This window comes from Babylonia areolata, chromosome 28, assembly GCF_041734735.1.
Source record: "Babylonia areolata isolate BAREFJ2019XMU chromosome 28, ASM4173473v1, whole genome shotgun sequence".
NCBI lineage: Eukaryota > Metazoa > Mollusca > Gastropoda > Neogastropoda > Buccinidae > Babylonia > Babylonia areolata.
The window spans coordinates 855,727-866,172 of record NC_134903.1 but is presented as its reverse complement, the minus strand read 5'-3'; the positions used below and the strand labels follow the sequence as shown (position 1 = coordinate 866,172).

General features: G+C 43.8%; 1 long non-coding RNA gene across 1 annotated transcript in view; it reads left to right on the top strand.

Moving 5' to 3' along the window:
* The first annotated feature begins 10,185 nt into the window (after positions 1-10,185).
* Positions 10,186-10,446, top strand: part of LOC143301739 (uncharacterized) — a 9,000-nt gene continuing 8,739 nt past the window's right edge. Inside the window, exon 1 of the long non-coding RNA XR_013057838.1 lies at positions 10,186-10,227. This is a non-coding gene — a long non-coding RNA (uncharacterized LOC143301739). The remainder of the gene's footprint in view (positions 10,228-10,446) is intronic.

Here is a 10,446-nt window from a genome sequence, read left to right as displayed (position 1 = left end):
CCTGTTATCCAAGACAAAGCAATTTCTCTTCTTTTGAATGCCTTGTAGAGATAACAAGAAGATTTTCTAACGGTACATACCCGTTACCTTTTCACAGATGCAATGATCCCACGAACAGATTGAAAATATTTTGCTCACTATCAGAAACGAGCGTTTGTCGAAGTGAAAGAAAGTAGTGCGCCGGAAATATCATCTTTTGATTGAGCAGTATCGGCATCATTTCGTTGTTTTTACGATCATAAAACAGATTCGATCTGTCAAACTTTCAAACTTTCCCGGTTTTCAGCACGACTTTTCGGCTTCGGTAATTCGTCAGAAAATCGCCAACCAGGTTTTCGGGCAGAAGGACAAAAACAACAAAACAAAACAATAACAAAGTCCAGGTCTTTCTCCCAAATTATGAACTGTGGTCGGCACGCGTTCGCTCCCCCCGGACAGTGCATGCTGAAGGTCCATCACCACCTGTCTCTCTCACGTTCACCCCGAACAGTGCATGCTGAAGGTCCATCACCACCTGTCTCTCTCACCCCGAACAGTGCATGCTGAAGGTCCATCACCACCTGTCTCTCTCACGTTCACCCCGAACAGTGCATGCTGAAGGTCCATCACCACCTGTCTCTCTCACCCCGAACAGTGCATGCTGAAGGTCCATCACCACCTGTCTCTCTCACGTTCACCCCGAACAGTGCATGCTGAAGGTCCATCACCACCTGTCTCTCTCACCCCGAACAGTGCATGCTGAAGGTCCATCACCACCTGTCTCTCTCACCCCGAACAGTGCATGCTGAAGGTCCATCACCACCTGTCTCTCTCACCCCGAACAGTGCATGCTGAAGGTCCATCACCACCTGTCTCTCTCACGTTCACCCCGGACAGTGCATGCTGAAGGTCCATCACCACCTGTCTCTCTCACCCCGAACAGTGCATGCTGAAGGTCCATCACCACCTGTCTCTCTCACGTTCACCCCGGACAGTGCATGCTGAAGGTCCATCACCACCTGTCTCTCTCACGTTCACCCCGAACAGTGCATGCTGAAGGTCCATCACCACCTGTCTCTCTCACGTTCACCCCGAACAGTGCATGCTGAAGGTCCATCACCACCTGTCTCTCTCACCCCGAACAGTGCATGCTGAAGGTCCATCACCACCTGTCTCTCTCACCCCGAACAGTGCATGCTGAAGGTCCATCACCACCTGTCTCTCTCACGTTCACCCCGAACAGTGCATGCTGAAGGTCCATCACCACCTGTCTCTCTCACCCCGGACAGTGCATGCTGAAGGTCCATCACCACCTGTCTCTCTCACCCCGAACAGTGCATGCTGAAGGTCCATCACCACCTGTCTCTCTCACGTTCACCTCGAAAAGTGCATGCTGAAGGTCCATCACCACCTGTCTCTCTCACCCCGAACAGTGCATGCTGAAGGTCCATCACCACCTGTCTCTCTCACCCCGAACAGTGCATGCTGAAGGTCCATCACCACCTGTCTCTCTCACCCCGAACAGTGCATGCTGAAGGTCCATCACCACCTGTCTCTCTCACCCCGAACAGTGCATGCTGAAGGTCCATCACCACCTGTCTCTCTCACGTTCACCCCGAACAGTGCATGCTGAAGGTCCATCACCACCTGTCTCTCTCACCCCGAACAGTGCATGCTGAAGGTCCATCACCACCTGTCTCTCTCTCACCCCGAACAGTGCATGCTGAAGGTCCATCACCACCTGTCTCTCTCACCCCGAACAGTGCATGCTGAAGGTCCATCACCACCTGTCTCTCTCACATTCACCCCGAACAGTGCATGCTGACCTCTGCTTGCATACTACAAACAAACAAACAAACAAACAAACAAAAAAAAACGCGTTTGCGCAAAGCGAGATGGATTTAACTGACTAATTGTGGACAACGAATCATGTTCGTGAACATTAACAATGATAATAATGATAATAATCATAATAACTTAGATTAGTAATGGACATTTACATTGCGCGTTTCTCCAGAAACACTGCTCAAAGCGCTTCACGTTTCGTGCCCCACTCCCCGCCTCCCCATCAATACCCCCCCCCCCCCCCCCATCTCCACACACACACGGAAGCACGTGCCAGAATGCACTCACACACATTGTGCTAAGTGGTAAGGCCTGTGCACAAATCATTCGTTGAATTAAAATCTAGCGTTCCTCTAGGCCTCCTTTCAATGATATTATGATATCGCCAGCTGTGGATGCAATGTAAATGCTGGTGATGTTGGAATGTGCTGAAAGGAAGAAGCCACACTATTTCCGGCAAACGCAGTCTTGGGCGAATGCAGATAGTGTCACATATTCACGCTGAGTTTAAGACAATAACCTTTCAATGCATTGAGTCATATTTCAAATCCCAGTGTTTTAAGTGAGTGGGAGCTGTTTAAAAACTTCTCATGGTGTAATTATTCAGATTGATGGCCCATTGCTCAGCAAAAGCCGAGTGGTAAAAGCGTTGGACTTTCAATCTGAGGGTCCACGTTCGAATCTCGGTGACGGCGCCTGGTGGGTAAAGGGAAGATATTTTTTTCCGATCTCCCAGGTCAACATATGTACAGACCTGCTAGTGCCTGAACCACCCCTCGTGTGTATACGCACGCAGAAGATCAAATCACGTTAAAGATCCTGTAATCCATGTCAGCGTTCGGTGGGTTATGGAAACAAGAACATACCAAGCATGCACATCCCCGAAAACAGAGTATGGCTGCCTACATGGTGGGGTAAATAAACAAAAAACGGTCATACACGTAAAATGTTACATATCTGTCTGAGTGTGTGTGTGTGTGTGTGTGTGTGTGTGTGTGTGTGTGTGTGTGTGTGTGTGCGTGCGTGCCTGAAACCTGATTGAATGACACAGGAAACGAATGATGAGCGCCCAGTGGCAGCCGTCAGTCGGCTCTACCCAGTTTGCCTGTCGTGCAAATGACCCCGTGTTTGTGAAGCTTAGAGCGTGGTCTCCGACCGAGGATATGCGCTATATAAGTATCCATATCAGTCAATCAATCAATTACTTAGCAGATTTTCACTCCCACCGGCATCATGTAACCGCCAAACTATGTAGAATGAGTTCAAATTTGAAGCCCAAAAATTTGTTTTTTAAGTTGCGGCTATTAATTAGTGGGTCAGTATATTATATGTACACACACACACACACACACACACACACACACACACACACACACACACACACACACACACACACACACACACACACATATATATATATATATATATATATATATATATATATATATACACAAAACATGCACTCTCCCCACCCTCCCCCCCAAAAAAGAAAGACTTGACAGAGATTCAGAACGGGGGAATCAGCCGACACCAGGACAAAGGCCACAGCTCGGCCTGGGTAAAACTTGACGTCCGTCCAGCAGCTCAACTGACAGATGTGACAATGGTGGCCGCAAGTTGTCAGGCACGGCTGTCTGGCCTCATCTCGCTGCTAAAGGCACGCGCCTTCCACGTGCTGTAACACTCCCCCACCCCCCACAACACCCCCTCCCCCCCTGTCCTCCACAGACCCTCCCCCACAACATGAGTCGGACGTCACTGTTTGGTCATTTTGAGGTGTGTTTTTTTGTTGTTTTTTTTTTTTTTTTTTTTTTCCAGATTCCAAACGGTGTCTTAGTGGGTTATGCACCTGACTCGGAAGCAAGTGTGTGTGTGTGTGTGTGTGTGTGTGTGTGTGTGTGTGTGTGTGTGTGTGTGTGTGTGTGTGTGTGTGTGACAGACAGACAGACAGACAGACAGGTAGACATGCACAGAAAAAGGAAAATGTAAAGACAGAAGAAGGAACGCTACATGTCACATTTCATTTTCTTCAAACACGAAACAAACCGCACAACATAATATGATAATAAAAGAACCGGTTGAAACAGGCTCCTGTGACAGAAACACGAAAAAGTTAGTATAAAAAAGTAAAAATAGACCAAAGTTTCTGTGAGTGTACTTTCGGACGTAAACCAGGGTTCATACAGTGTGTGTGTGTGTGTGTGTGTGTGTGTGTGTGTGTGTGTGTGTGTGTGTGTGTGTGTGTGTGTGTGTGCAAGCTAAAGTCAGACAACAGAGATTCCAGCCACTCATTCAAAGAAACAGAATATCACGCAGTCTTAGGGGAAATTAAAAAAAATCGACTACTCGGAAATTCCATGCAACGTGTGTCATACTTGCATATAACCTATATTTTATTCATAAACATGATTTTCCTGTGTTTAAAATTATGTATGCTTTCCAACCATGGAGAGATCGTATCGCTACAATCCAGCATCTTTTTCACATACGAGAATATATTTGCATACACATGACAAAGTTTTGTTTTTTGTTTGTGTGTTTCGTTGTCGTTGTTGTCGCTGTCTTTTTCCTCCGGCATGATGTTTCTTTCCAGTGTCAGTGATTTCATCAATGCAGATTCCTTCAACCCATCATACCCCACAGCTACATGCTGTTACACCTCCTCTGGACCAGCAACTCACAATGCCACTAACACGACCACAATCTATGGAGAACTGTTGATTTAATCAGTTGAACAAAGCTTCGTTTTCATGCTTCCAAAATCCGCAAACGGTTCAGTTTATAATGCGAACTGTACCAAGCAAGACTAAGCGAAATTAGAATAGTGTGGTCGTAAGAGAATACTTGGAGTCAGGATAAACTAATAAGAGAGGGGGAAAAAGACTTGAAGTCAGGATAAACTAATAAGAGATTTTGAGTCAAGATAAACTAATAAGAGATTTGGAGTTAGGATAAACTAATAAGAGAGGGGAAAAAGACTTGAAGTCAGAATAAACTAATAAGAGAGGGGAAAAAGACTTGAAGTCAGAATAAACTAATAAGAGATTTGGAGTCAGGATAAACTAATAAGAGACTTGGAGTCAGGATAAACTAATAAGAGAGGGGGAAAAGACGAAGTCAGGATAAACTAATAAGAGACTTGGAGTCAGGATAAACTAATAAGAGATTTGGAGTCAGGATAAACTAATAAGAGAGGGAAAAAAAAGACTTGAAGTCAGGATAAACTAACAAGAGATTCGAAACACTTTGACACTTTGGTCTTAGAGCCCAGGGAACTAATGTACCTCTGTCAGTCTTGTTCACATTGTTGTTTTTTTTCTTCTTCCAAGAATTGTTTGGAAGCTATTCCGGAACCATCTTTTTACAACACTCCGGCCAAGCCCGATCTTGTTATATCACACCAGTACAACAGTCTGCTAGAATTTGAACTTCAATGAAGAGCGGCCCCGTGTTCATGTGTCCTTTGGTGATGCTGTTCTTGTCGTTTAAATCTCTGCTTAACTCTACAACAGTTCTATTTATTTCTCTCATCTATTTATCACCGGATAACTTTCCACTGACCTTTTGTAGCAGCTTAGCTGTGACCTTTGTAGCACACTTCGCATTAACCTTTTGAAGCAACGTTGTTGTTTGTTTGTTTTCCAAAGCTCTTCCCCTTCTGTGATGTAGAAAGAAAGATGTTCAGCAGCTACTGACCAGTGATGTAGAAAGAAAGATGTTCAGCAGCTACTGACCAGTGATGTAGAAAGAAAGATGTTCAGCAGCTACTGACCAGTGATTTAGAAAGAAAGATGTTGAGCAGCTACTGACCAGTGATGTAGAAAGAAAGATGTTCAGCAGCTACTGACCAGTGATGTAGAAAGAAAGATGTTCAGCAGCTACTGACCAGTGATGTAGAAAGAAAGATGTTCAGCAGCTGCTGACCAGTGATGTAGAAAGAAAGATGTTCAGCAGCTGCTGACCAGTGATGTAGAAAGAAAGATGTTCAGCAGCTGCTGACCAGTGATGTAGAAAGAAAGATGTTTAGCAGCTACTGACCAGTGATGTAGAAAGAAAGATGTTTAGCAGCTACTGACCAGTGATGTAGAAAGAAAGATGTTCAGCAGCTACTGACCAGTGATGTAGAAAGAAAGATGTTTAGCAGCTACTGACCAGTGATGTAGAAAGAAAGATGTTCAGCAGCTACTGCCCAGTGATGTAGAAAGAAAGATGTTTAGCAGCTACTGACCAGTGATTTAGAAAGAAAGATGTTTAGCAGCTACTGACCAGTGATGTAGAAAGAAAGATGTTCAGCAGCTACTGACCAGTGATGTAGAAAGAAAGATGTTTAGCAGCTACTGACCAGTGATGTAGAAAGAAAGATGTTTAGCAGCTACTGACCAGTGATGTAGAAAGAAAGATGTTTAGCAGCTACTGACCAGTGATGTAGAAAGAAAGATGTTTAGCAGCTGCTGACCAGTGATGTAGAAAGAAAGATGTTCAGCAGTTACTGACCAGTGATTTAGAAAGAAAGATGTTCAGCAGCTACTGACCAGTGATTTAGAAAGAAAGATGTTCAGCAGCTACTGACCAGTGATGTAGAAAGAAAGATGTTTAGCAGCTACTGACCAGTGATGTAGAAAGAAAGATGTTCAGCAGCTACTGACCAGTGATTTAGAAAGAAAGATGTTTAGCAGCTACTGACCAGTGATGTAGAAAGAAAGATGTTTAGCAGCTACTGACCAGTGATGTAGAAAGAAAGATGTTTAGCAGCTACTGACCAGTGATTTAGAAAGAAAGATGTTTAGCAGCTACTGACCAGTGATGTAGAAAGAAAGATGTTCAGCAGTTACTGACCAGTGATGTAGAAAGAAAGATGTTCAGCAGCTACTGACCAGTGATTTAGAAAGAAAGATGTTTAGCAGCTACTGACCAGTGATGTAGAAAGAAAGATGTTTAGCAGCTACTGACCAGTGATGTAGAAAGAAAGATGTTTAGCAGCTACTGACCAGTGATGTAGAAAGAAAGATGTTTAGCAGCTACTGCCCAGTGATGTAGAAAGAAAGATGTTTAGCAGCTACTGACCAGTGATGTAGAAAGAAAGATGTTTAGCAGCTACTGACCAGTGATTTAGAAAGAAAGATGTTTAGCAGCTACTGACCAGTGATTTAGAAAGAAAGATGTTTAGCAGCTACTGACCAGTGATGTAGAAAGAAAGATGTTCAGCAGCTACTGACCAGTGATTTAGAAAGAAAGATGTTTAGCAGCTACTGACCAGTGACACTGCTAGTCACAACACTCAGCATTAATATTTTAAGATTAGTTCAAACCGCCTGTAACCTGAGGTCAAAATTAGAAGGAAAAAAAAAACTTTTTTCCCACGCTCTTTATATGTGTGTATATATATATATATATATATATATATATCTATATCTATCTATCTATCTATCTATCTATCTATCTATCTATCTATCTATATGTATGTATATATATATATATATATATATATATATATATATATATATATATATATATATATATATATATATATATATATATATATATATATATATATATATATATATATATATATAAAATTATTTCCGAGGCTGTCCAACGTCAACGCTAAACCACAGAACAAACACTGTTTCATCTCAAGAAACGGACCTTAACTCAAATATGTAGACTTTTTTTCGCATAGCTGCTAATATGACTTTTCGTATTTTTTCTATTTTATGTGTATTTCAACTCCCTTTTTTGGAAAGTTGAAGTGCGTAGCTGTAATTGAGTCGTTTTACATGATGGTCTGAATTATCTTTGTCGTGAACCATGGTGTGTTGACATGATGGTGTGAATGATCTCTGTCGTGAATCATGGTGTGTTGACATGATGGTGTTAAGGATCCGTGTCATGAATCATGGTGTGTTGACATGATGGTGTGAATGATCTCTGTCGTGAACCATGGTGTGTTGACATGATGGTGTGAATGATCTGTGTCGTGAATCATGGTGTGTTGACATGATGGTGTGAATGATCTGTGTCGTGAATCATGGTGTGTTGACATGATGGTGTGAAGGATCTGTGCCGTGAACCATGGTGTGTTGACATGATGGTGTGAATGATCTCTGTCGTGAATCTGGTGTGTTGACATGATGGTGTGAATTATCTTTGTCGTGAACCATGGTGTGTTGACATGATGGTGTGAATGATCTTTGTCGTGAACCATGGTGTGTTGACATGATGGTGTGAATGATCTGTGTCGTGAATCATGGTGTGTTGACATGATGGTGTGAATGATCTGTGTCGTGAACCATGGTGTGTTGACATGATGGTGTGAATGATCTGTGTCGTGAATCATGGTGTGTTGACATGATGGTGTGAATGATCTTTGTCGTGAACCATGGTGTGTTGACATGATGGTGTGAATGATCTGTGTCGTGAACCATGGTGTGTTGACATGATGGTGTGAATGATCTGTGTCGTGAATCATGGTGTGTTGACATGATGGTGTGAAGGATCTGTGTCGTGAACCATGGTGTGTTGACATGATGGTGTGAATGATCTTTGTCGTGAATCATGGTGTGTTGACATGATGGTGTGAATGATCTTTGTCGTGAACCATGGTGTGTTGACATGATGGTGTGAATGATCTGTGTCGTGAACCATGGTGTGTTGACATGATGGTGTGGAGGATCTGTGTCGTGAATCATGACGTGTTGACATGAAAGTGTGAAGGATCTGTGTCGTGAACCATGGTGTGTTGACATGATGGTGTGAATGATCTGTGTCGTGAATCATGGTGTGTTGACATGATGGTGTGAAGGATCTGTGTCGTGAATCATGGTGTGTTGACATGATGGTGTGAATGATCTGTGTCGTGAACCATGGTGTGTTGACATGATGGTGTGAATGATCTGTGTCGTGAATCATGGTGTGTTGACATGATGGTGTGAAGGATGTTTGTCGTGAACCATGGTGTGTTGACATGATGGTGTGAATGATCTGTGTCGTGAACCATGGTGTGTTGACATGATGGTGTGAATGATCTGTGTCGTGAACCATGGTGTGTTGACATGATGGTGTGAAGGATCTGTGCCGTGAACCATGGTGTGTTGACATGATGGTGTGAAGGATCTGTGCCGTGAACCATGGTGTGTTGACATGATGGTGTGAAGGGTCTGTGTCGTGAATCATGGTGTGTTGACATGATGGTGTGAATGATCTGTGTCGTGAACCATGGTGTGTTGACATGATGGTGTGAATGATCATTGTCGTGAACCATGTTGTGTTGACATGGTGGTGTGAATGATCTCTGTCGTGAACCATGGTGTGTTGACATGATAGTGTGAAGGATCTGTGCCGTGAACCATGACGTGTTGACATGATGGTGTGAAGGATCTGTGTCGTGAACCATGGTGTGTTGACATGATAGTGTGAAGGATCTGTGCCGTGAACCATGACGTGTTGACATGATGGTGTGAAGGATCTGTGTCGTGAATCATGACGTGTTGACATGATGGTGTGAAGGATCTCTATCGTGAACCATGGTGTGTTGACATGATAGTGTGAAGGATCTGTGTCGTGAACCATGGTGTGTTGACATGATGGTGTGAAGGATCTGTGTCGTGAACCATGGTGTGTTGACATGATGGTGTGAAGGATCTGTGTCGTGAACCATGGTGTGTTGACATGATGGTGTGAATGATCTGTGTCGTGAACCATGGTGTGTTGACATGATGGTGTGAAGGATCTGTGTCGTGAAGGATCTTTGTCATGAATCATGACGTGTCATAGCCACGTATTGTTTGACCTCTTTCTTTTTTCTTTTTTTTTTCTTTCGCATTCAAGCCGATGGCCTTGTACTCAAATATGTCAGAGTCAACATTGTGATAAAATGTCATTCTTTCTTCGTGTCTGTCTCTGTCTCTCTCTGTCTCTGTCTCTGTCTCTCTCTGTCTCTGTCTCTCTCTGTCTCTGTCTCTGTCTCTCTCTGTCTCTGTCTCTCTCTGTCTCTGTCTCTCTCTGTCCCTCTCTCTCTCTCTGTCTCTCTGTCTCTGTCTCTGTCTCTGTCTCTGTCTCTGTCTCTCTCTCTCTCTCTCTCTCTCTCTCTCTCTCTCTCTCTCTCTTTCTCTCTCTCTCTCTCTTTCCCGGTCTCTCTTCTTTCTGTTTATTTCCTCCTGTGTCTCTGTCTCTGTCGCTCTCCCTCTGACTGTCTCTATCTCTGTCTGTAACTTTGTCTCTGCCTCCCCCCCCCCTCTCTCTCTCTCTCTCTCTCTCTCTCTCTCTTTCTCTTATTCTCTTTATGTTACTTTGTCTATCTGTCTGTATCCCCACCCCCACCCCCTCTCTCTCCATCTCACCCCTGACTCTCTCTGTATCACTATGCGTTTCGAAGCTCCAAGTAACTGTTTGACAGCCATGTACGTATGTATGGTAGCCGCCCCCCAATCCCCCCCCCCCCCCCCCCCCCAGAAAAAAACAAACTGTGGTTTTATTGACTAACCAGTTGAAGTGGATACCTCCGTGTCACAAGGAACGTGGTTAGCGTACCGCCCTGATCAAATGACTGTCGATACTGTGTGACCTGCTGCTTCGTACCGTCTGATGTTTTGTTAAACTTCCTGTCCTCCGTCCGTCTGTCTG